Below are 26,452 nucleotides of genomic sequence, written 5' to 3'. Positions count from 1 at the left end.
AATTCCTTGTTTTGTTTCACAGTTACCCCCTTCATTCATTCTGCTGTAGTCACACTGCCATCCTTGCTGTTACTTTCATAGACCATTAGCTCCTGAACTTTAAAGCCCTTCATGTTCACCACCTTTACTTCTGCGTAGAACTTTCACCTCCCAAATATCTGCATTTTTCTTTCCATCACCTCCTTCAGTTTTTTCCTAAAATGTTATTTTTTCTGTGGGCCCTTCTACAATGACTCTATTTATAAATGCAAGCCCCCTCCACTTCCTATCTGCTCTGATTTTTTGTTGTTGTGTTATTTCTTTCTAGTATAACTTACTTATTTTCTGTCTCTCTCTCCACTACCAATGTAAGCTCCCCTAGCACAGGAAATATTGCATGTTTTGCTAACTAACCGTAATTCCAACACCCAAAATAGTGCCGAGAACACAGTTAGCATTCAGTATGTGATTATTAAGTAAATGAAGAAATGAATGATAATAGTTATTTATTGTGCATCTGCTATGTATTATTTACATATGTATTGTTTTAATTTTCATAGCAACACTGTGGGAATCTTTTAAATACATTTTTACCAAGCCTTGTTCCTAATCTTATTCAATAAAAAATTCAGAAGTTTATTTTAATAGAGGATTCTAGACAATGCTTCTTGCTGATTTGGTATCTAAACACATACTAGTTCCGAGCCCACAGAAATTTACACGTCACCCTTAACCTTGGATAAATTCTCTAGGCTCTGTAAGCTCTGCCTACCCCATGGAGCTCTCTGAGTTGTTCTTCTCTAAGTTTCCCCGAAGTCAAGTTAGCCAGTTCAGTCCTTTGTGCTCCTACAACACTTTAAGCGTGTATCTGTAATTGCACCAATGAAGTTATATATCATTAAGAGTATATTTTCCTGCATGAATATGGAGAAATTCTTAAGTATAAGAAATATGACTTTCCTATTTGTGCGTGTCTAGGTGTTTGTTGAAATAATGAGCCCAGGGCACTTCACTGATGTATGTAATTATTTTTTTAAATTAATTTATTTATTTTTGGCTGCGTTGAGTCTTCGTTGCTGTGCGCTGACTTTCTCTAGTTGCGGCGAGCAGGGGCTACTCTTCGTTGCGGTGTGCGGGCTTATTGTGGTGACTTCTCTTGTTGCGGAGCACGGAATCTAGGCACGTGGGCTTCAGTTGTTGTAGCACATGGGCTCAGTAGTTGTGGCTCATGGGCTCTAGAACGCAGGCTCAGTAGTTGTGGTGCACGGGCTTAGTTGCTCCGCAGCATGTAGGATCTTCCCGGACCAGGGCTCAAACCTGTGTCCCCTGCATTGGCAGGTGGATTCTTAACCACTGTGCCACCAGGGAAGTCCCTTGATGTATGTAATTTTTAAGGTGCGATTTTACACGATACTTCCACAATTTTTTTTATCTGAGTATATGATAATCTGTACTAAAAATCATAGAATATTTAGTAGACCTCATACGTTTTTTAACTTATAAGGTAAGCTAACTTATCTAAATTGTAGCTATGAAAGACTCTCAAAAAAGAATAAAAATGAAAAGCAACTTATAAAACACCCTGATAGGGCTTCCCTGGTGGCGCAGTGGTTGGGAGTCCGCCTGCCGATGCAGGAGACATGGGTTTGTGCCCCGGTCCGGGAGGATCCCACATGCCGCGGAGCGGCTGGGCCCGTGAGCCATGGCCGCTGAGCCTGCGCGTCTGGAGCCTGTGTTCCGCAACGGGAGAGACCACAACAGTGAGAGGCCCGCGTACCGCTAAAAAAAAAAACAAAAACACCCTGATAGTTCATACACAAATTCTTCACATGCTCAAAATTCAATTAATATTGTACATTCATTTAGATTTTCAGTCTATTTGTTTTGACTGTTGTCTACTCAAATTTCTTATGCATAATTAGATTCAGAATAAATCAAATTGGTGAGTTTAAAATAAATCCTATGATAGAATTTTAGGTTATTTTGATTAGGTACATCAAGTGAATATCATTTTCTAAAAATTATTCCATTGCCTCAATAAATACTGAGTTCCCATGGGATAGAAGGATACAAAGTAAGATACAAAAGATATGAAACTTTTAGTATGGAACTTTTCAAAATGTAAGGGACTTAATCCATTTGTAAACTACATACATTTTATCAGAAAATGTAATTTTTTCCAATGAGCATACAGACATAGAAAAAGTGACTTCATCAGTTCAGATATTTGACTCCGTCTCTAAATTCATTATATAATAATAAATATAATAATAAGATTAATAGTAATATTTTTTCATAAAGTGCCTCGATGCCCATATAAACCTGCATTTATTCCTTCTGCCTATTAATTTGATGCATATTTTTGTATGCCAAAAGTATGACTGTATTTGGCTATGCTTAGTTTAAATAAAATAATTTTAAATTAGCTATTTTATTTGGATTAAAACATGTTTTTTAAATTTAAAAAGTCCAAGTTAGTAGAGCAGAGAATTCCATACACTATAACATATCTTATGAGAGTCGTCAAACCTAGAACCAAAAGAGCAAAATATCTACAGTCCAAGTACATGATGTGAAATAAAATTAAATGAATGCAACCACATAGAAAAGCACATTACACAGAACTGGGGCTCTTATTACCTTTTAAACATCATTTCATTTTACAATTTGAGTATCAGAAAAGAAAAAAAAGTCTAAAGAAAAGGAAATGCCAAGTAGAATCACTAAACTGAGCGCTGCCTCAGCAAATTAAACTTTGTCTAGTAGCACAGTAACTTTCTATTCATTTATCATTTCACACTAATTTTACAAATTAACCTGGGATACTACAGAATATGGATTATCTCAATTATAGAAATGTGATTTCCATTATCATTCCATTATTATTCCATTCTACTTATATCTATGTTAATAAGTCTCGAGAATAGCTTTGATTCATAATTCACTCCTAGAAATTTCTCCACCATGAGTTCACTTGTTAAGCATGGTTATCCAGGATTCACATTTATCATTATATTTGAATATAATTTCAAGGACTAAAATTCTTATCTTCCCCAAATGAGAGGTTAGACATTAAAAATAATAATAAAATGAGTAAATGCAAGGCATGTAACCATAAACTTTTAATATCCCCAAATGCTCCAGGGAGGCACTTGGGAGAAGTGATTAAGTGTGGAGATTTTGAACTCAAAACCCTTGTCCGCTAATCACTGCTATGCCAATTATTAGCCAGGTAAACTTTCCAGACCTCACTTACCTTTGTATACTTTCAACCCCAAACAATAACTTATATACTTCCAGAGCCTGATTATTATCTTCTTATGGCAATGCACATTTCCCAGCCTCATTAAGCTGAAGATGCCAGTCATTTTTGTACCTTCCTATAGCCTGCACTACCAGAAAAAATGAGGTTTTGTTCTCATATAGATCATTCTCATGATCTCCTGTACCATCAGACAATACCAGTTGTCAACAACACTGTGGATCAGTTTCTCAGTCTAGCACTCAAGTCACCAAGCTAACACTTAGACTCTTCTCCTGACATTTCTCTAATGTTTATGGCCTGCCATTCATCTTGGAATATCAACTGTTGCCAAAACATGTAGAATGCTCATCGAAGTTTTTGCCTTTCAACATGTTGTTTCAGTTCTCTAATATTCAATACCTTTCCTATTTACCTGTGTGAATTATTATTCCTCCCTACAAAATCCTTGCTGATATTCTCACCAACACTCAGAATCTATTACAATCTCATGTTACATTTTGTTTTCAACTCTCACATGGCTCTCCCTTGCATTATAGTCATTTGTTTTTATTTGATTCCAAATATTGCATTATAGTTTCCTTGAATAGCAGTCCCATATCTTACTAACCTTTGCATTTTATGCATTGCAATTCAGGAAGATGTAGAGACTGCAGTTAACTGGAAATATTTTCTAATATGAACACAGGACAGGCAGTCTTCTCTTATATACACTGAAACAAATTAACTAAGGAGACACAAAATTTAGAAACTTATTTGCGTTCCTCCAGGATAGGTATTATTTGTATGTTCATATATTGTGAAACTGGAAAGAAAAGTAATTTTTTTAAACAACAAAAGAAAAAATGCTCAAGCTCAAAAACAAGTTTAAGTCTTCGTGGGCTAGAAATGCAATCTCAGGCTACAAATCTGAGGCATCTAAGTGTGGCATTATGTAGAGATGACTTGGAGCTTGCTCTTATAAGTGATGTGGAACACAAACCCTCCAAACACAAATTTGGGTATAAGATTTATTTTCACTGCCTCAGTCTCAGAAAATGGGTTTGGGAAGTTGCAGTGAACTAAGACCTGAGGCTGCGCTTTATGCAAATACCTAAGGACATAGGATCCAACAGACACAGCCTTGGAAACAGCGACTGAGCTGAAATACCACTGCTTGCTAATTGATATGAAATATATCCACTAGAATAATGGGACAGGGGCCCTAACCAATTTAGAGAAGCCTACATTTAAAGAGGGGATTCCTAGGGGAAGGTTGGTGATAAGCAAGACAAGCAGTAGCTAAGCCAGGTGGGTGAGAGAAGGGGTTCTGAGTGAGACAACACAAAATGTACGTGTAGACCCACATTACAAAATGAAATATAACCCTAAGAAAGATAGCCAAATTAACGATTAAAATATAAAATCATTCTGGATGACATTAAATGAACACAATACACTAAACAATGTGAAACTGCATACTAATAAATTCCAAGTAAGTAAACAAAAAATTAATTTCCAAGTGGTGTATTTGTATTTAAGATGTTAATGAACATATAAGATAGTTACTATATTTTAAAGATAAAATACAATATTGAAATTTTAGCAGATAATGACATCAGAAGATACTCACTGAATATTCTGATGACTGTACTTTTTGTGTAAAAGGTAATAAGCATGAGAGGAAAAATTTATAAATCATTATTAATGAAGCTAGAAGGAAGAGAGGGAAAGGGAGAAAAAGGAAAGAGAAGTTAAGTAGAATTATAAAAAGTGAAAAAATAGAAGTCATTTGTAATATATAACAATCACAATAAATGTAAATTGTTTTAATGTAAGGCTTGATTCAAGTAAACGGATTATTAACTGGATTTAAAATCCTCCCATGTACTACTTACAAGTAACACAACAGAATATACACATAAACAGACAGATGGGAAAAAAAGGTATCATAAGGGGAGACCAGGCAAATAATAACTAAAAGAAACACACACATACACAATTAAGCAAAAGGATAAAGAAAGAATACTGAATAGCAAATGAAGAAAATGCAAAGAAGACACATCACAAAAATTTATGAACCTAACCATGTAATATTAAAACATACAGTACAAAATCTGACAGCATTAAAGAAGAATTAGCAAAATCACAATCAGAGTGGGTGGATTAAATATACCTACTTAAAAACTAACAGATCACGCTAACCAAGTTCCTAGAAAGGATGGAAAAGATTGGAACCACTGAATTAGTCAGGGTAGGTGATATCAATAAGAAGGTGATATCTGAGCAATGACTTTAAAAAGGTGAGAGAGTAAGCCCTGTGAGAAGAGCGCTTTAGGGAGAGGCAAGAGCTGTGCAAATGCCCTGAGGTAAAACACGCCTACTGTGCTCCAAGAACAATAAAGAGGCTAGGGTGGCTGGAGAAGAGGAAGAAGGAGATGTGGCCAAAGAAGCAATGGGGAGGGAGCAAAGAGATACATAAGTCAGCTTGGAGTGGGTTCAAGAGAGAGAGGAGGAAAATTCAACACAGTGCATATACACAACTCTATCCAGGAGTTTGGCTATAAAGAAGAGCAAAGAACGGGACAAGTGAAGTAAAAAGATACTGCCCTTGTTTGATTTTTTAGGTATAGGAAATAACACCATCTTGGCCTTGAGAGAAGATTCTTTCCTTTTGTGGGAGAGGATGGGAGAGGATGGGATACAGTGACCCAGTGGAGGTGGTAAGCTGAGGTCAGTGCTTGAGCAGCAAATCCTCAGGGACGTTAGAACAGAGAAAGTACGCTGACCCTTGGACGATGAAGGTTTCAACTGCACAGGTCTACATCTACACAGATTCTTTACAACAGTACATACTATAGTACTATATGGTCCACGGTTGGTGGAATCCATCTAGAATTTTTAGAGCTGTAAAGTTAATAATATATGTGTGAATGTCCAGGAGAGTATATATTTGTGTTTGGGATTTAGTTTTCTCTACTTGAAAGCCTGCTACTCCTTCCTGGATGCTGGCAGAAAACAGGAGAGAGACTCCTGTGTAATAGACAAAATAACTTTAATATTCACTTATTTCTCATTTATTTTGTCATGCAGGCAGCATAAATATGCTGTGTATTGATCCCCTTTATACCCAAGTCTCACAAGGGTAGCGTGGAGGGGCACAGAGGGTTGCTGCCCATGCAGTGGATTTGTGTCACACATACAAAACATTTACATTGGGAAATCACCTTTTTCCATAAGTGGTAAGCCTTCACTGTAAGCAGTAAGCTCTCTGTCCCAACGGAAGATATGACCTCATCCCTCAAGGTTCCTTGGTACAAATACAGCCTTTTGGCAGTGATGATGACAAGTCCAGCCTGCAGTTACAGCCTCGATGTCAGAAACATTATTCTTTGTGCCCAGTGTAAAGGGTGGATGTGTTGCCATTTCTGGTGTGATGATGGATCTTGGTGCCAGTGGCAGAGATCTGGATGGTACAGGTTTCAGCAGCAGCTTGATTCCAGTCGATCTCAACACAGAACCCTTACTGCGCCCATCTTCATGAGTGATCCAGACTATTCAATCAGCAGCTGTGGTCTGTTTCCACCACCTGAAGTCAAACTCAGAAAGGGTCTATAACCCTTCTTTGGTCTTCCAATCTTGTCACTCAAGTTGAATGGACGCTGCCTCCTAATAAACACCATCAGATGTTCACTTAGCCAAATCATTAGTGAACCAAGATGGGCATTTAGGAAGATCTTTATAAATCAAGGGTCCCATTGAGCAAGTGGCTTTTCTTCAAGCGGTAGAGTGGAAAGTAATTGTCCTCACGAGTGTAGCTGCCACTGTTTCATCTAACATCAGGCCAGTTACACTTAAACATCATTTTCACATGAAGAGCGAGGCCTCTTAGGTACTTCCCTTGTTAGTCATTGAGTCTAAGTTGACAAACTCAGAAATAAGGATGTCATGAGACAGGTGATGCTCTTGTGCTGGGAAATGATGTCTCTGAGTACTCTAATTCTTTAACTAATCCTGTGATTCCCCTTTCTCCTCCTAGTTTTCTATTTTGCTTCTGTTGGACCCCATAAGAGGAGACAGGGATTCTCTCTCTATATGTGGCCATCCCTGAATGGATGAATTCCCTCAGAAACAGTGTTGGGTATTCACAGTACGTGCATGTTAAACAGCAAGATCCATTTTACATTCAGAAGTGGAAGCCACAAAAAGAGTACACTGGATTGGCCCAGGGACCTCAAATACAAGGTCAGGTTAATTCCCTTTCCCACTGAGAACTTGGCGTGAATTTGATGAGCTGAATTCAGGAGCTCCCTCCCGCCACAGGACCCACTGCAAAGGCATTTGGTGGAGTGCAGGGCACAGGGGAAGGCTGGAAGATTCGGAGATAGGGAGGCTTTCTCTCCCTTGACCTCTAGTGTCAAGCTCAGTGCAGGCAAGAGGGTGCTGCTCTGTCCTCTGTGTGCTGCCAAACATCTGACAAGGCGTCGGACACAGAGGCTCCTTTCTTTCTTCCCCACGCATGTCCCTATAGCTCTGCCCCATTGCAGATTATCCAGCAGTGGAGAGCAGCTCCGTATTGGCAAGCAGATCTTTGCATTCACTTTTGCATTTAAGCATCTACTTCCTCGCTGCTCAACCAAACAAACCTCTAGTGTTTTTGGCTCATCCGAAGCTCTGTATTGAATAGCAGGTTTCTTATTGCTGACACCTTTTACTTCAACTCTGGGAGCTACACAGCCACAGCAGCATTGCCTTCTAGCTCCGGCAGTGGGACTTGCTGCCTCATTATCGTCACAGCATTCCTTTTTTCTCCTACCCAGAGGAGAATAGGCAACAATCAAATCACCATTCGCCGGTGTGTTTCAATTTTACCTCTCATTGTTCAGCCTCCTTAACCGGATACTTAGAGACCCTTACTCTTATCTGGCCCATTACTTCGGCAAGAGCCTATGCTACCCAATCCCAGAGAATGTGCCCATAGCCCCAAACCCAGTTTGCAGGGTCCTTGACCATCCTCTTATGTAGAGTCATTTTAAACACGGCATACTCATCAATATTCTGTATTCATCACCAAAATTGTTGGGTCTAGAAATCAGTTTTAGCCTACTTGCAACCTAAAATGTTAGCCTATTAGTATTTCCCAATGCAGGCAGAAGACAGGAGAGCCCTGGATGAAAGTCAAAGGACAGGACAGCAAGCAGCGTGCACGTCAGCCCCCTTCCCGCCAAGTCCCATGAGGGCAGTGCGGGGCCGGGGGATGCTAGGTGGACATTGCATATGCAGTGGGTCTGCATCATATCAATAGATGAGCAATATTGACCTGGGAAATCCACATCTTTCAGAGCAAACAGGAAGGAAGGTTCTTCTTGGTTCTAGAGGGTGACATTACCTCATCCCTCTAAGGTACTCACTACAAACACAACCCTGAAAAGTGGCCCAGGTACACAAAGGGTCAAGCCTTGCAACCTTGCACACAGGTATGCGGGATGCTCTGAGTTCATGGCAGACTACCTCTCCCAACACATATAATATTCCACATTTCCCCAAGATCACAAGTTTCATTTGCCATTAGTCTATACAAGCCAAGTAATAAACCAAAAATCCTAGAAAATTGCACAGGAGATCAAATATTGGAATTAATTTTGAATATTTGTAAACCTGAAAAATGTTAGAGTTGACCTAATTCCATTTTATATGTATATATCCTTTATATATACACACGTATATGCCAATGTATATATATTTACAAGTTCTAAAATATGTTTTATAACTGTAAGTATTTATAAATATTATATATATCATGTTTTCCTACATAAGAAAACATGTCAGGAAAAGAGTTTTGTTTATATAACAAAATTATTAAATTATTTTTAAAATTTTATAAAACACATCAGGATAAACCTGCATGAAGAATATAACTTCAACTCAATGAGGAACACAGAGTCAAATCAAAATAAGTGGAAAGAAATATTAACTTATAGGTATTTTACTTCTTCCTAACTTAATCTTTTAATTTAATGCAGTTTTAATCAAAACCCCAGTAGAATTCTGTACTAGAGCTTGACCTGTGTATTCTGAAGCTCACCTGGAGTTATGAATTTGTGAGAATTGACACTTCTGGGCCCAGTGGAATTGAACTAGTAACCTGAAAATCAGTAGCACACATAAAGGTATGAATTTCAGGAAATGAACATAGATTATTTCAAATTCATGCTTTCCTAAGAACAGTGACCATTATCTGATTCCAGAGGTAAAAATAGATACTTCTTCTGTAGGCTAGTGACAGACCTCAGTCTCAGATTTGATATTTCCTTTCAAAGAATCCATTATTCACACCTCATAGATGACCCTCTTCTGTGAGGGTGTATTACTTCTTGAAAGCAAACCTCTTAATAGAGATTTTGGTTACATGAAAAACACAATAGATTATAATACAACCCAGTTAACTTATCAATGAAGCCAACAGTATAGTCATCCTGAATATATTGTATTAATGTAATTTATCCACAGTGTATAGAAATCTAAGCTTCCAAAATCCAAATTACTGCTTCTCTATTTATAAGAAAATGAAATTAGTATACAACTGAAAATGCCTGTGTTTGGAAAAATAAAACAGTGCATGTGCATGCGTGCATGCGTGCGTGCGTGTGTGCATGCGTGTGTGTGTGTGTGTGTGTTGCATGGTCACTTGCTATATGATGTTAAAGTTAATAATATAATGGTAATATGGATTAGGAAAGAAATCTACTGATTGATAGAATGATTAATAGAAGCTTAAACAAGTGAATAATTAAGTGTATGTGCACATTTTTTTTTTTTTTTTTTTTGCGGTACGCGGGCCTCTCACTGTTGTGGGCTCTCCCATTGCAGAGCACAGGCTCCGGACGCGCAGGCTCAGCGGCCATGGCTCACGGGCCCAGCCGCTCCGCGGCATGTGGGATCCTCCCGGACTGGGGTACGAACCCGTGTCCCCTGCATCGGCAGGCAGACTCTCAACCACTGCGCCACCAGGGAAGCCCTATATGCACATTTTTATGTAGTATATATCTAAACATAACATGATTTACTTTTGTGAAAAACTGAATACAAGTTTAAAGAAAAAGGAAATTATAACCCTAATTCAACCACTGGTAAATAAATTCTATATTTGTTAAATGCAGAAATAGCTTATAAAGGTATTGAATGAAACATTAGCAAATATTCATATGTTAAAAAGGTGAATGTCTTTTTAGGCATTATAGCCTATTTACAAATTATAATAGAAATAGTGACAGATGTGACTATGTAAAATTCTAAACTATGTTCCATAAAATACAGCACAGTATAGAGTCAAATGATTAAAAAAGGAACATAAATGGAACATGTGTGACTTTTATTATTTTAACAAATAATTAGGAAAACATCAAATACCATCCAGAACACTGAGAAAAATTAATGAAAAGATAACTTATAGAGTGGCAGTCTGCAACCTTTTGGGCACCAGGGACCAGTTTCATGGAAGACAGTTTTTCCACGGTTGGGGGTAGGGGGCGGATGGTGGTTCAGATGGTACTGCGAGCGATGGGGAGCGGTGGGGAGCGGTGGGGGTCGATGGGGGGCGATGGGGAGCGATGGGGAGCGGTGGGGAGCGATGGGGGGCGATGGGGGGCGATGGGGAGCGATAGGGAGCGGTGGGGAGCGGTGGGGAGCGGTGGGGAGCTGTGGGGAGCAATGGGGGGCTATGGGGAGCGGTGGGGAGCTGTGGGGAGCGATGGGGAGCGGTGGGGGGCGATGGGGGACGATGGGGAGCAGTGGGGAGCGGTGGGGAGCTGTGGGGAGCGATGGGGAGCGGTGGCGAGCGATGGGGGACGATGGGGAGCGGTGGGGAGCGATGGGGAGCAGTGGGGAGCTGTGGGGAGCAATGGGGGGCTATGGGGAGCGGTGGGGAGCGATGGGGAGCGGTGGGGAGCTGTGGGGAGCGATGGGGAGCGGTGGGGAGCGATGGGGAGCGATGGGGAGCGGTGGGGAGCTGTGGGGAGCAATGGGGGGCTATGGGGAGCGGTGGGGGGCGATGGGGGACGATGGGGAGCAGTGGGGAGCGATGGGGAGTGGTGGGGAGCAGTGGTGAGCGGCAGGTGAAGCTTCGCTCACTTGCCCGCTGCTCACCTCCTGCTGTGCGGCCGGGTTCCTAACAGGCTGCAGACCGCCGGTCCGTGGCCTGGGGGCTGGGGACCCCTGTTATGGAGGAAGACGGTGAGCCACCAAATCTATGTGAATATTTTCAAACTTACTCAAAATTAAATTTAAAAATAATTACTAAAATAAAAACAAGAAGTTACTTTTTGCTTTTTGCCTGTCAATGTGAGGGTTTTTTTTTTTGTTGTTGTTTTTTAAGAATGATACCCATCAGTGCTGATAAGTGTGGTATGACAGGATTATATTTTGAATTTACATTATCTACACTGTTAAAATGTCTGGAAGTCTGTGAAAATACACTGGCAAAGCCTTGATGTATATAATAGTAGATTTTTCCCATTGCAACTCATAATTACTTTCTCTTCCTTTTATCCCTCCTCCCTCTTCTCCCAGCTCCTTCTCTTCCTTCCTTCTTCCTTCTTTCCTTGCAAGAGAGGAGGTCACTTTTGATATATTTTTTAAGAGTTTCTTTTCTCCTTTAGATATCTATGTTCTTTACCAAATTCTGGGCCTTATTACACTAAAAAGAGTATTTATTTCTAAAACTTAAGTTGAAACATAATGCTTTCTCTTAACCTGGTTTTAAACTGCATCAAATCCTAGATGCCCTTTTCTGATTTATCTTTTCTCATTTTATAATTTACAATTAAATTTACCTATCTATTTATATTTATTATATAGGTGATAGAACAGCTCCACAATATAATTCATGAATATAAAAATGGATAGAACAGTGCCTGGTACAATAAATGTTGGGTATGTTAAATATTATAAGACAAATAAATAAATGCATATGTAAATATAATGACTGGCTAGGAGAGAGAAAATGAATAAAATATGTGGTCTTAGATGTCTTTACAGATTGTGCCAGAAGCCATAGTATTAGTAAATATCCATGATTACTAATAAGATGTACATACAATGGATATATGAGATGGATGTATGTATACTGTTCTAATAAGGCGGGTTTACCATGAAACTAACGAAGCTCAAACTTGGGTCCCCTCACTTGAACAGGCTCCTTTTAAGTCCCTATACCTAAAATTAAAATTTTAATTATATATTTTTTCTCCTTAGGATTTCACCCTGCATATTCTGCAGTTATATTAACTTCAGTCCCTTCAAACCTTGTTTCATTTCTCTGTCTAAGGGTATACATGTTCCTATCGTGCATGTCAGTACAAAAAAAGGAAAGATGAATTCAGCCATGTGTACCTCAATTTAAAGAATGGATGTACTAAAGAACATGTCTGATTACTCAGGGAAATATGGAATGCCAGGTAATAACAGTCCTGGTTGCTGCTAACGACTGAAACAAAATCCAAGTCAAGTTTCAGTTTTCCTTATTAAGAAATAAGCAACCTTAAAACAAATCAGCCAGTATTTTTTTAAACTGCACTACATTATCTATTTAATCATCATTTTGATAATATTAATGAAAGTAAGAAAAGAATCTAGCTACAGCATAGATGGATGCTATAACATCAGAGTATTACATGCTCAGGCCTCAACTCACACAGTTCAAAAATGTGTCGTGTTCTATCCCTTTGAATAAGAATCAGTTTCACCTGCTGAGGCCTATTTTTTTATGAGTCACACAATTCATCATTTGCTCCTTTGTACTTACCAAACATGTTTTCATCATCATAAATCTGAAAGAGTTTAGTCGCTCAGTAAATCGCTTATGGGTCAAGAAACTCTCATATCTCATTCTGTTGCCACTGACTTGGCTTAAAATCAGATTCCATGAGATGTAAATAATACTGGAGACATTTTCTGTTGAACCTGAATTAAAATTTTGATTTTAATTAATGGATAATTCTGCTTGTTTCAATAAGTATATGATCTTGGTCAAATCTTTTAATGTTTTTTAAGTCTATTTAATCATGAATATAATAATTCTAATTTATTGAGTTATTGTGAAGATGAAACTAGATAATATTAATTCAGGTAGATCTATATGGAACATGTTCATGAATGTTTGTTATTATTAATGATTTAGTTATGTTTCTAATACAAGATACAATGATTAAGACTATCTGAAATATTTCAGGATGGGTGAACAAAGGTAAAAAAAAGAAACATGAATATAATTGAACAGTGGGATTCCAGTGTTGACTCTGACTATTTAGGGAGCTATGTTAAGATATATGAGTAAAAAGTTTCAAACAAGAATTTTGGATCTTAGAGAAGACATTCAAACCAACTTGGCAGTGAACTTAATTGATAAGATTTTTTTAATTAACAAAACCAAATAGGAGCAAGTAAAACAGTGAATATATGGGCACCAAATTATTCCTGATTTCTTCTTTTGTAAAAGTATATGAATGCTATATAAAGGTGAGATAGTAGTTTTGTCTGACCGTGAATAATAAAAATTGAAAAAATAATTGAATAAAAGATGCCAAAGAAGTTGCACATTTATTTTTCTTTCCTTTATAATTTCAGATATGCATTCTAAGGTTGGTATGACTCAAAAGCTTTCTATTCCAGTATTTCATTATATACATTTAGAAATAAATGAGTATTTCTGAACTTCATAATCCAATCTAGCAACACTCCTATTACAAACTGTGGGTAGGGGAAGAGACAGACAGGGACCAGCAGTGGCCTCAGCTGTTTCTTAAACGGATGTGCCTGTAAGCTTCCCCAAACACTTTCACGTAATAACAATCCTATTTGTTGCAAAGGGGGCTGTGAAATATATTCTTTAATACTAAGGGAGTCATATGACCCTCTGAAAATTTTATTACTATTGAAGAAGAGGCAATGGATTAAAGACATAATTTATATTGATCTCTACCAAAGTGAGGCATGATTTTTCAACATTTAAGTACCTACTGTGTGATTGTATCCTGTGATTACTTACCTAAGCTTCACTTCAATCTTAAACCTAAGACCCATTAAAAGATGGTTCTAGCTACAAATAAGTTTAGAATGTCTTTAAAGACTAATGTAACTAAATGGCTATAGAGCTCTCTACAGAGGATTGCTTACTCCAAGGGCTGGAATCAATGAAAGAAGTTTTCATTTAGTTTTGAACAATAAAATTAATAATACGTTGAGTTTTTTTAACAAGACATCTTACTAAATACTGTGGAGGACGAAAAGGTAAATGCCTGGAAATGTCAATATTAACTGCAACTAATTAAAAAGTACATGGGGAAAAAAGGTAAAAAGTAAAAACAGCTCAAGTCAGTCAAGGAAACACATTCCTGTATATAGATATTTCAAGTCTTTTATTGGATTTTATGTTGATTTTAGTAAAAAATAGATTTGAATTTTAAGAGTTTTTTAAACATAAGTTAATTATCAGTCTTTGCTTTGACCTGCCTTCAACCAATTAAAGAGTAGAGGGACTAAGACATCAATATCCTTACCTAGAGTCTCAAGTTCTCTTTTTTCTCCTCCCTCCCTCCCTTCCTTCTCAATTTCCTTCCTTCTTTCCTTCCTTCCTTTCTTCCTTCCTTCCCTCGTTCTCTTCCTCTCCCCTTCCTTCATTCCCCCCTCCCTCCTTTCCTCTTTCCTCCTTTCTTTATTTATTTCTTATTACAATAATTATTTTAACTGACTATCCATAAAGAGAAACATTTTAAAATTTACACACTACCACTACTATTACTGCTATTGCCATCACTATTACTATTATTACTACTACTAATAATAATTATAATAGCAAACATTTGTTGAGTGTTCACTGTATATTAGACACTATCCTGAGCCTTTTAAGTATGTTACATAATTAATTTTTTATAATAGCTATATCAGGTAGAGATTATTATTCACTTCAATGTTACTTTTGTTAAAGATACCTGATGAGCTAGGATTTTGTTACAGTATATAACAGCCACATGGTATTTATCCATTTTTCACAAGTAATTGTCCATTCCAAGTAACTATACCGGTGGAGGAAAAAATATGTAACTTTCAGGGATTTGACTTGAAGGAGTGGGGGGATGGAAACGCTACAGCTTTGGCTGCAGAGAATTTACAATGAGTGTTTGAAGGACTGAGTTCCAGTCCTTCTATTCTTTTGTAGAAGAAGCTAAGATCCAGTGCCTTTATAGTAACCAATTAACGTGTGTGACTCTGGAATCCTCTCACAGTATATGTGATAAAGCTCTGCAGAGTTACGTGGGCCATTCTTTCACGTGGAAATATTATTCGCCTTTGATTTTCCAGAATTTTCTGTATGTTTGATGATAAAGTCTTAACTAAATCCTCATGAGAATTTGTCAGAAGTCTCAAAATACCATGCTTGTATCCATTATTACTGCTTCATTATGGATAACTAAGTCAGTGGGATAGCTCAGCACTATCTGTTTTGATACCGTCCACATTTGTATAAGTAGTTGAGCTATGTAAACAAACTTATAGCGTTCTGCAGTTGGGTCTTAGTGTATTGATTAGCTTCCACTCAGCAGCTCATGACATTTTAATACAGAGAGAGTAATGTGTTTTTCTTTTTTGATGCTTATTAACTCTGATTATCAAAAGACATCTTTCAGCAAAATTTACTTAAAAGCAAAACCTAAAATTATTTTATCAATACTTTGATGTAGCCTCTTCTGTTTTCTCTCTGTATTTTAATTTGAATCATGAAAAAGTAGGTATGCATCTTCTCAACAGTAGCCTATGAGTGAAAGTTCAGCCCTGTAGTGAAAACTGTGGACTATGGTAACACATAGTTTTGGGTTTAGATACTGTCTTTGCTCTCACTAGCCATGTGACCTGGGGCATACTTATTTACTCGTACAGTGAGAATAATAACCTCTACCTGATATAGTTACTATAAAAAATAAATTACATAACATACTTAGAAGGCTCAGTATAGTGTCTAATATACAGTGAACACTCAACAAATGTTTGCTATGATTAGCAAAGTACTAATTACTATTACTAATTACTAATTAATTACTAATTACTATTAGTAGTTTTAATAATAGTAATAGTGATGGCAATAGCAGTAATAGTAGTGGTAATAGTGTTTGTAGTAGTAACATAGTAGTATGATAATTCCTTCACAGTTAGAAGCTCATGGTCATGAATTGGGAAATTACTTGCAAATATTTTCTACCTAATTCTAGAATTTTAAATATTAAAAATTCTGTTTCTTAACTTCTCAGCTATTCCTAATTAATGCTGATCTTTGAAATTTGAGAACTTAAAATTTGGATGAATATAATATTTTGGATGGTACAGAAAAGCAACCTGCGTGAAATCCAGCCAACCTGTGCATGGGTATACATAGAATTTAATTCTGCATAAACATTTATGGTAACATTTTTATACCTATAGATGACAAGTGCCTGAGTAAGATTGTATTACATATTTGATGCTCTGTTTTGTAACATATCTTTATTCCTAAACCAAGCAATTCATTTGTTAAGCAACCACTGAAGTTGAAAAATGACACTTAGATTACACATCAAAGGCTCCAAGCTGTAATCTATCCTGATATCAATGAATGCCTCTCTTTTTAAAAATTCTTTTTGTGTGTAAATTCACCTTCTTCCAAGTTTGGTGTCATATATTAAAATATCAAATATAATGTGATCATTGTTTCATAAGTAAACATCTCTATTGAAAATACTCTTGAGAGTTTCATCATATTAAATTTTCTGTTGAATCAAAAAGTATGTTCCAATTCCAAAATATCAGTTCCAAGCTTGTTTGATTCTTCAACGTCTTTCAGCAACTTAAAACAAATTCTATATCCCTACTGCCTTCTTTTTTGATGAATAGTAGAGCATATTTTCTGCTCGCAACCCCTTAACAGCTGTCTGGTGTTCCTTCCATCTCCACTCTAAGTTAAAACATAGTTATAAATCCTTTTAATGGGTGTACTGTAGCCTTGATTTTACCTTCTAACCAAGATGTTTTATGGCATGTCTGGGAATACACACCTTTCCAAATTGTCCCCTGCATCGGCAGGCGGACTCTCAACCACTGTGCCACCAGGGAAGCCCAAGGGAATACACTTTTAAAAAGAAATATTAGGGGGCCCCTGTCATCATATTTGGGGTTTTACTCCGCAAAGTGTACTAAATCGAGCATTGCATTTTCACCCTTAAGGTAGTAAGGAACATATTGCACTTCAGGCAGAATTGCAATAATAGCCCCTTCACTTGCATTCTCTTTCCACGTTTATCAGACATTCTCTTGATTCTCTCGCCTCTGAATCTTATCTTCGAACATTTTACCACCTAACTTCAATGCAGACCATTTTAGCAAAGCTAAATTCAGGCCACTAAAATATCTCTATCTTATTCAGTGTCAAGACGTTCTACTTTATACTCAAACTTCTCTAATTCTGTGAGTGATAAAATCCTGTTTTGTTTCTTGAAATTCTCCCAGAATCTTAACCTTCTCCTCCTCCCTCCTAGACGATGTGGTAGCTCCAGATTATTCTCTGTTTTTCGTCAAGGAAGACTTCCCCTTCCACTCAAGGAAGAACTGTTGTCTTTATTACTGGTTCACATAGAATCCCATAAGCTTTCATCAAAGAGCATCATCCGTGTTTGTCTTTATCACTAGATTCTAGAGTCTAAGGGGGAATAGTCTCGATCAATTCTGCTCACCAGCAGTTAATATAATATATAGCTTATAGTAGCTATATTTATAAGTGAATGAATAAATTATATAAGTTCTTATCTCACATCAAAATGTTTCTTTACTGACATTTTCCTATTTTAAATAATAAAGTATCAGCTTTCCTATAATAGCTATGTTTAATAAATCCACATTTGTGATAATTTCTTTAAAAATCTATATTAATAGGTATTTTCAGCTTTACCTTACATTATAAACCCACTGTTGGGTGAGTTTATTTACAGATAGCATCACAAAAGAAAGTTTAGCATAGGTGAAGAAATGAGAAGTATTTCCATATGTGTTATTAAAGGTGCTAAGCAGCAGTTGAGAAAATCAAGGGATGTGTATGATTCAAGAAATAATTTCCGAAAGGTTCTAGAATACATGAGTGCAGGTGGCATGACCTTTCCATTAAACTTAGGCTTAATGAAGTATGTTCATCTATGCTTTCAATATATGTTTATTGAATGCCCAGTGTGAATGAATTGCTGTTTTAAGTGTTGGTGATGCTGCAATAAACAAGTAGAGCTGTGGGGGAAGAATTTAAACAACTATTTAGACAATTTTTAACATAACCATAACTTATGTATGGGAAGGATTGCTTTTGCATAATAGACTTCCTTTTATATGAATTTTAAAGGATTTCTTCACTGTTTATCTTTTCATACGGTAAAATACAGTGTGATCAGCATACTTACCTATATTATGTTAAGAATGTTGAATGCTTTAGTACAGTATTTTATATTTTCTAGTAATATCTGTTTTCAGACTATTCCAGTTTGACGTTAAATTAGACATAATTTTTCACAGGAAGTTTGCTCAAGATTCTATTTCTAGTCATTCAAATATTAAGATATTTTTCCCATTTAGCAAAACTATATTTGCTCTGGCAATTAATTTGTGAGTTATTATATCTCCAAAGAGAATATGAAATATAATAAGACTGCTTTTATATTTTACACATCGTGAAACTTTCCAAAGCAATATGCCATGTGTGCTATAGGATTTGAGTAAAAAATGTTCCTTTTTTAATTCCAAAATCAATGCTAATTTAATGGGTTTTTAAGCTCCTCTGGAATAAAACGAAGAATTTATGCTAATTGCCACAGAATCCTACAATATTGTTTTCTTAATCTCAAACTATGAAAAATTATGTAGCATAGTAAGTGTTGTAGACTGAATTGTGTTCCCTCCAAATTCATATTTTGAAATCCCAACCCCGAAGGTGACTGTATCTGGAGATGGGTCTTTAAGGAGGTAATTAAGGTTAAATGAGGGCATAAGGGTGGGTCTGTAACCCAATATGACTGGTGTCCTTATAAAAAGAAGAGACACTGGAGATCTCTGTCTCTTCATACCCGCATAGAGGAAAGGTCATGTGAAGCCACAGTGAGAATGTGGCCACGTACGTGCCAGGAAGAGGGGCCTCACCAGATCCCAACCCTGACAGCAACTTGATATTAGGGTTCTAGCTTCTGAAACTATAAGAAAATAAATTTCTGTTGTTGAAGTTACCCAGTCCATAGTATTCTGTTATGGCAGCCCTAGCTGACTAGTATAGTAAGTCACTCAGTTAACCAGTTATCTTAAATATTTGATTAGAGGTGGTTATTAAATTGCAGTACCTTTTGGATGGATAAGTGTTCAATATTATGTCCCTTAGGTTTTTGTCAAAACATACCCAAATTATTCAATACGTATTTAGGTATGTGTTCTTCCCATTTCCCAAATAATAGACTTCCTAAAAATGACCAAATTATCCTGATAAGTGCTGGTAGTTAAAAGTACTGTATTTCCTTTTAAATTTTACTGATCTGTAGTCCATAAGAAATATTACTGTATTGAAGAGCTTTTATCATTTACAACAGTTCAAATAACGTGGTTTTAAATATACTTATGCAGGAACAACTAATAACTAATAATTAAAAGAAATCACATGCAACTCTTGGAACAGTTTCTTAATTGCAACTCATTAAACAAAATTGCAGCATATTATCTCTATTATAATACCCAAAATAGAATTTTGTAATCATCTTTCTGTCACTCTTCCATGCATTTTAACATTAATTTATAATATCTGATATTAAAGTAACTTTTATAATCAGGTGGACTTTATGTTATAAATCATACAATCTAAGTTGTTTTTAAAGCTCCAAACTTATTAGTAGGATAATAGTAGAATTTTCAGTCAATATTAATAGCCCACTCAAGGTTATAAGAGCCAAACTAGATGAATGCAGTTTCTATCATTTGCATATGGTCTCCTTTAAACCAATTTTTATGTTTGTAATAATTCAGTCTACAATACTTTAATATGCTATATTGCTAAGGGGAAAAAGGGATACTACTTAAAAATTACAAAATAAAAATGCCATGCTAAAATGAATTTGTGTCTTCCATTATAAGTAAAGTCTCAAACATTTAAATGGAAATCACAGATACTCTGATATAACTCAATTTTGTGGGCTGGCTAGACTGCTCTAAGTCTAGTAAGCATATATTGAACTTACCATTTATTCTAAATACTAATAAAATTATGCAATGACTAGGGAAACGGTAGATGCACATTTACATGGAGAAGCCATTATCTCTTATTGAGTTTATATGTGTTCTGACCATGGAAAGCCAATGTTGACTACTGAGAAAGTAATCAAGCCATGGAAAAGAGAGATTGCACCAAACAAAGAATGCAAATTTTGGATGAGTTTTTAATTGTCTTAAAGAGTTTAATAAATATGTAAAAAGCCAAAATATCGCATATATATAAAGGCAATCTTTGTCCACATTTTCTATCCCTGCTTATAAGTTTCCTCAGTGTAAGGATCCTATCTTTTAGTTTGTTTATGGCTGGATGTTTTATAAAGATGTTTTATTGCAAATCTTAACGTAAGATATCTGAAATCACCCTTAATGTGTATATTAATATTGTTGAAACATCCAAGTGGGATAATATCATGATATCACCATTTCATAATGTTTTATCTCTTTCCATTTGGTCTTCCACTTCTCCAAAGAAACAGGATCAAGCTGATGTAAATTTTTCACTTATAACCCTTCCCACCATCACACATATCTAATCAAAGCTGATCTTCATGACAGATGATTGATTGATTATGAAGACATGTGTTCCTTTGTCCTCGATTTGTCTTTTATCAATTCTTTATATTCCAGGCTTCTGTTGTGTGTGTATGTGTATGTGCATGCTAGAAAACCCATTTAGATATCTTTTTTTAATACAAATAAACACATAAAACACATAAAAATAAACTAAAAAACCCTGTTCTATTCCTTTTTGCCACTTTAGTTAAATATTTTGCTCTCTATTTACCTGGAGACAATCATTGTGTGTTCTCCATTTCCTCACTTCCCATTTCCTTTTCTGTCCACTTCAGTGTCTTCCATCCCATTACACATACAAAACTACTGCGGATAAACTCACCAAGCAGAAAATCCTACCTTTATCTTGTTAGATTTATCTTGCGCCATTTGACGTGGTTAATGATTTTCTACTTGTGGAAACAAAAAGCTTCTAGCATTTACTTGATGCCACTCTCTTACCACTCTCAGTTTTCTTTGTAACTCTTATTGTCTTTTTTCTCTTTTTAATGGCTTCTTTCTTCACTGATTTAAGTAATGCTGTTCTCCAGTGATCTAGCCATAGCTCTCTTGGCTTTACTCCTTCTCTGAGTGTTTTCAACCACTTTCAACCCATGACTTTGGCTTCTAATTATTGCCTGTCTACTCCTGTTACCTTTGCTGAGCCACCGTCATCACTCACTTGGACTACTCAAGTATTCTACTGCTCACTCTTCTTCCATATTCCGCATTGGTTTATTCTCACATTTCTGTACACAGTAGCCAGGAACGTCTTTTTAAAACTATAAATCAGATCAGGATAAACGCTTGCTGGAAATACTCATAGAGATTCTCATGATTCTAAACATAAAATTCAACTTCCTCGCCATGCTCTTATCTGCAACATTGGATGTTACGGTGTTCTACGTACCCTCTTCAAGACTGGGTCCCTGTTCCCTCAGATGCTGCTAGCACTGGCTCCTAAGTTTCACAGCTTAGCTCCTCCCCAGAAATTACCTTCATTCAAAGAGCCACCTCATTCAGTGGGAAGCCCACGTTCAGTGGCAGGTGTACAAAGGCCTGGCCCCTTTGCCTCAAGCCTTACCATCCCAGCTCCGCAGCTGCCCACCTCACCCCTTACCTCTGTTCCAGTTCCCCTCCTCACTCTGCGCAATGATAATCCCTTTGCTCCCATACATGTGCTGTACCTTAGATCAACTCCCCAATAGACTTTCTACACTCTAATCTCTTATTCCCGGGATCTAAAGCACCTGTTCTGAGGCCATACATCACACAAAATTTTACCTGTCTTACTACCTTGCTACACTGTTTTCCTGGGTTTTTTTTTTTTTTTTTCTGTTTTGTTTTATTTTGTTTTACCTTAAAAGTATATTTCCACTTGCACTTATTCCTACCTGGAAGAAGTTTTCCTTTTATCTTTACCATTTAGGTCTCGGTTCCAATGTGACCTCCACAGAGAGACCCCTCAGGAGTAAACCCATCCCTTCCTTGTCCTTTTTCAAATTCTACCACGTTGAAAAATTCTTTTTTTCTACATGCACATCCTACTTTCGGAATGTACCTTTTTTTATTTCTTTGTGTATTATTACTTTCCCTTTCAAATAGAAGGTAAGCTACCAGAAGGAAAGGAATCTACCTCTTTTGTTCACCACTGAATTGAACATAGGGCAGGCATGTCTTAGTCAGTTTGAACTACTATAATAGAATACCATAGACTGGGTGGCTTAAATAACAAACATTTATTTCTTACAGTTCTGAAGGTTGGGAAGTCCAAGATTAAGGTGCCGGCAGATCCGGGGTCCAGTGAGGGCACCTTCTTCCGTTTGCAGACAGCCGTCTTCTTGTTGTAACTTCAAATGTGTGTGTGTGACGGGCGTCAGGGGTGGAGAGAATGAGAGAGAGAGAGTTCTTTCCTGTTTCTTCATATAAGGGCACTAGTCCCCGAAGATTTCACTCTCATAACCTTATTGCCTCCCAAAGGCCCACCTCCAAATACAGTCACATTGGGGATTAGAGTTTTAACATATGAATTTTGAAAGGGATCAAAATTTCTGTCCCTAGCAAGGCATATGGTAGGTATTCGATAACTATTAAATAAAGAAATGAATGCATATTAAAATCCTCAAATCATTCCAGAAAGCCAGAGTCACATTTTCAAGTATCTAGAAGCTACAAATAAATTTCAAATTCATTATGTACAAATCTGACTTAGTAAATTAATTCCAACGTTTCCATTTAAAATGTTTGATTTCCTGAGTTGCTGGATATCCCATATCATGTCATTTTACTACTTGGTCAACCAAACCAAATCTGGGATTATTGTTGCTTCAGATAGTACATTACTATTTTTGACCCCTCTGGTTTTCTTAGCATCTCGTCATTATAAATTTGCCATGAAAATGCTGTAAAATCCGTCAACCCATTATCACTTGATTCTACCCACTTTATTCATATCCACTGACACAATATGAAATCTAGCCTCATCTTCTCTCCTCTGGACTATTATAAAAGCTATATAACAATTTTTACCCCTCTCATATATTTTCCCAATTTGTGCCAAATTATTTCCTGCTTAAAGGAATTTAGAGATTTTTATTGTTAACAATTAGGTAAAATCTTTTTAAATAACAGTGTATGAATGCATAGTGTTTAACATTTAGGTCCCTGTATAGATTTCCTTTCTCATCTCTTGCCACTCCCATTCTCAGATCCTATTCCGTGGCCCCAACAATTAGCAGAATTTTATCTCTCCAAATGCACTTACTGTTTCCTTTCTTGGAATTCCTTTTTTTTTCCCTATTCACCTAGAAAATTATTAAGATCTCACTAAAATACTACTACTTTTGCAAACAATTTCTGATTTCTCTAGATTTAGGAATCTTTTCTCTGTGGTTTAATAGGATTTTGCTTAAATTCCCTTTACTTATTTCTTTGCAAGTCTATCTCCTTCAGAGACTGGTGATATTAAGACAAGGGTTCTGTCATATTCATCTTTGTCTTACTAGTGCCAAGTACTGTGCTTGGCTCTTACACTGCACTCATAAAACACCAAGAGAATGAGTAAATGTATGATGAATGAGGAGCATGGCAGGGTCAGAGGAAAAAATGTGAGATAAGAACTTACATTTTATTCTCAGGAGATTGTAAATACAACGTTAGGAGAACACAAAAGTGATTTATGATCAAATAAAAAATAATGAAGTTGTTTAGGTTGGAGGGAGGGTCAAAGGATTAGTAATGTTTGGTTTAAACTCCAACAGGTATGTACAAAGGTATATCGGAATGGGATTTAAAGTTTTATCTGCAAAGGCTATTAAAGCTAGCATTTCTGGAGAACTTACACAATGAAGGTCAAATTAGATATTCAAATGAATAAAATAAAAGGATATAATGGAATGATAAGTACTAGGAATACACATTGTGATATTAAATGCCATTTGTTTTTATATGATTATTCATTTCAGGAAAGCCAAATCCTATTTACTTTATGATCTTTGTTTTCTCTAATGTCAGAATAGGTCATGATTAATTAACGTCTGAAAAGATATTTTCAATATCAATATTAGATTGTGTCCAAACTTTGGCCTCTAGTTAAGTGAGGAGGAACTGGTATCACAATTTCTCTCCAGTGCTTTAATATCTCTGTATTACTATATCTCATCTCATGGTTATTGTGATGAAATCACATATAAAATTGAGAAAACAATTTTTTTTTTTTTTTTTTTTTTTTTTTTTTTTTTTTGCGGTATGCGGGCCTCTCACTGCTGTGGCCTCTCCCGTTGCAGAGCACAGGCTCCGGACCCGTAGGCTCAGCGGCCATGGCTCATGGGCCCAGCCACTCCGCAACATGTGGGATCTTCCCGGACCGAGGTACAAACCCGTGTCCCCTGCATCGGCAGGCAGACTCTCAACCACTGCGCCACCAGGGAAGCCCGAGAAAACAATTTATAAAAATGTTTATAAAACAAAATATATAGAAAATAATATTGTTGAGTATAAATATAGCTTGTTGGTAGAAAAGAATATTCCAGGCACCGAAAAATTAATAAAACTTAAGGAAAGATTAATTAATTTACTCTTTAAGTGTTTTCTTAAAAGGCACAAATAAAAATTAAAATAATACATATGTGAGTATGTATATTTAAAGAGATAATGTATAAATAATTCCAAAAATCATAAAATGAAAATTTTGGTGCTAAGCAGTAGATAGCAATTGTATAAAATATCAGAATCAGATATTTATGGTTACAAATATATTGGTTCTCTACCTTTCTAACTGTGACCTCAGGGAAGTTACATCACTCTTCTTAGGTTTCCTCGTAGGTAAATTGGGACTCTAATAGTAGGCATGTAATATGGGTGTAGAAAATAAAAGAGATGGCAATGCATGTGAGAAGCTTAGCCAGGTTCACAGTGATAACAGTTGTTAAAATTCTCATTATTCCTGGACAGTATATAGAAGAAACCTACCTTTAATAATACAGTTCTGCCTGATTGCATTTTGATAATTTATATTAAGTAGTAGAGAGTGAGTATTTTGGCCAAGCAAGTCCATCTGAAGTAATTATTAAATTATAGTCACTATAAATACAATTCTTGAATTTGCCAGTATACACATGAATTATATACTTTGAACTTATTCATGTCTAAAGCAAATAGTAATTGTAGATGAACAGCTTTGATAAACTTAGATGTTCTGGAATTTTCCTTTTTTACAACCACACTGAATACTGATATATTAGAGTATATAAACTATGTTTTCAGGCCAAAATCCATGATGGGGTCAGCACTGTCTGGTGTCAACCAAAGTATATTTGATGAATGAAAGAATATAATTTATCTGAAAACTCTGGTGCAACATTTGAAATAAAAAGATTTATCACTTGTCATTTTTAAGTTATAATGATGCAGTTAACCCTCTTTACTTTGCCTCAAAGGAATTGTCAGAAACATATTATTGCAGATGATATAGAATCATCTGTATTTTTTGAAATAAAAGTGCTCTGAAGATCCAGGTTGCAAGAAGGATGACCTTACAGAGGATACCAGTTTGGAAATTAACAGAAATGAGAGAAGGCAGAGCATGCTATAGCTGTATAAATGGACTGAAAAGCTCAAGGAAAAAAAAAAAAATAGAAGGGGAAAACTAAGAAAAACAGAAACAAGTTAATTAAAGTGCATCAAAATCACACATTATTAAAATCATAATTCTTATATCTAAAAATAAATAAAAACATCCAGATTATTTATTTCTTCTTCACTGCATATAAACCTGATGTCTTTTTTTTTTTTTTAAGACAAATCCATGAAAATAGCATTTGTTTTCTCCCTAAATTGCAGAGATTTAGACTTGCTTTGTAGAGCCCC

The sequence above is a fragment of the Tursiops truncatus genome, chromosome 5 (genome assembly GCF_011762595.2).
Source record: "Tursiops truncatus isolate mTurTru1 chromosome 5, mTurTru1.mat.Y, whole genome shotgun sequence".
In the NCBI taxonomy this organism is placed as follows: domain Eukaryota; kingdom Metazoa; phylum Chordata; class Mammalia; order Artiodactyla; family Delphinidae; genus Tursiops; species Tursiops truncatus.
This window is presented reverse-complemented; position numbering follows the sequence as displayed.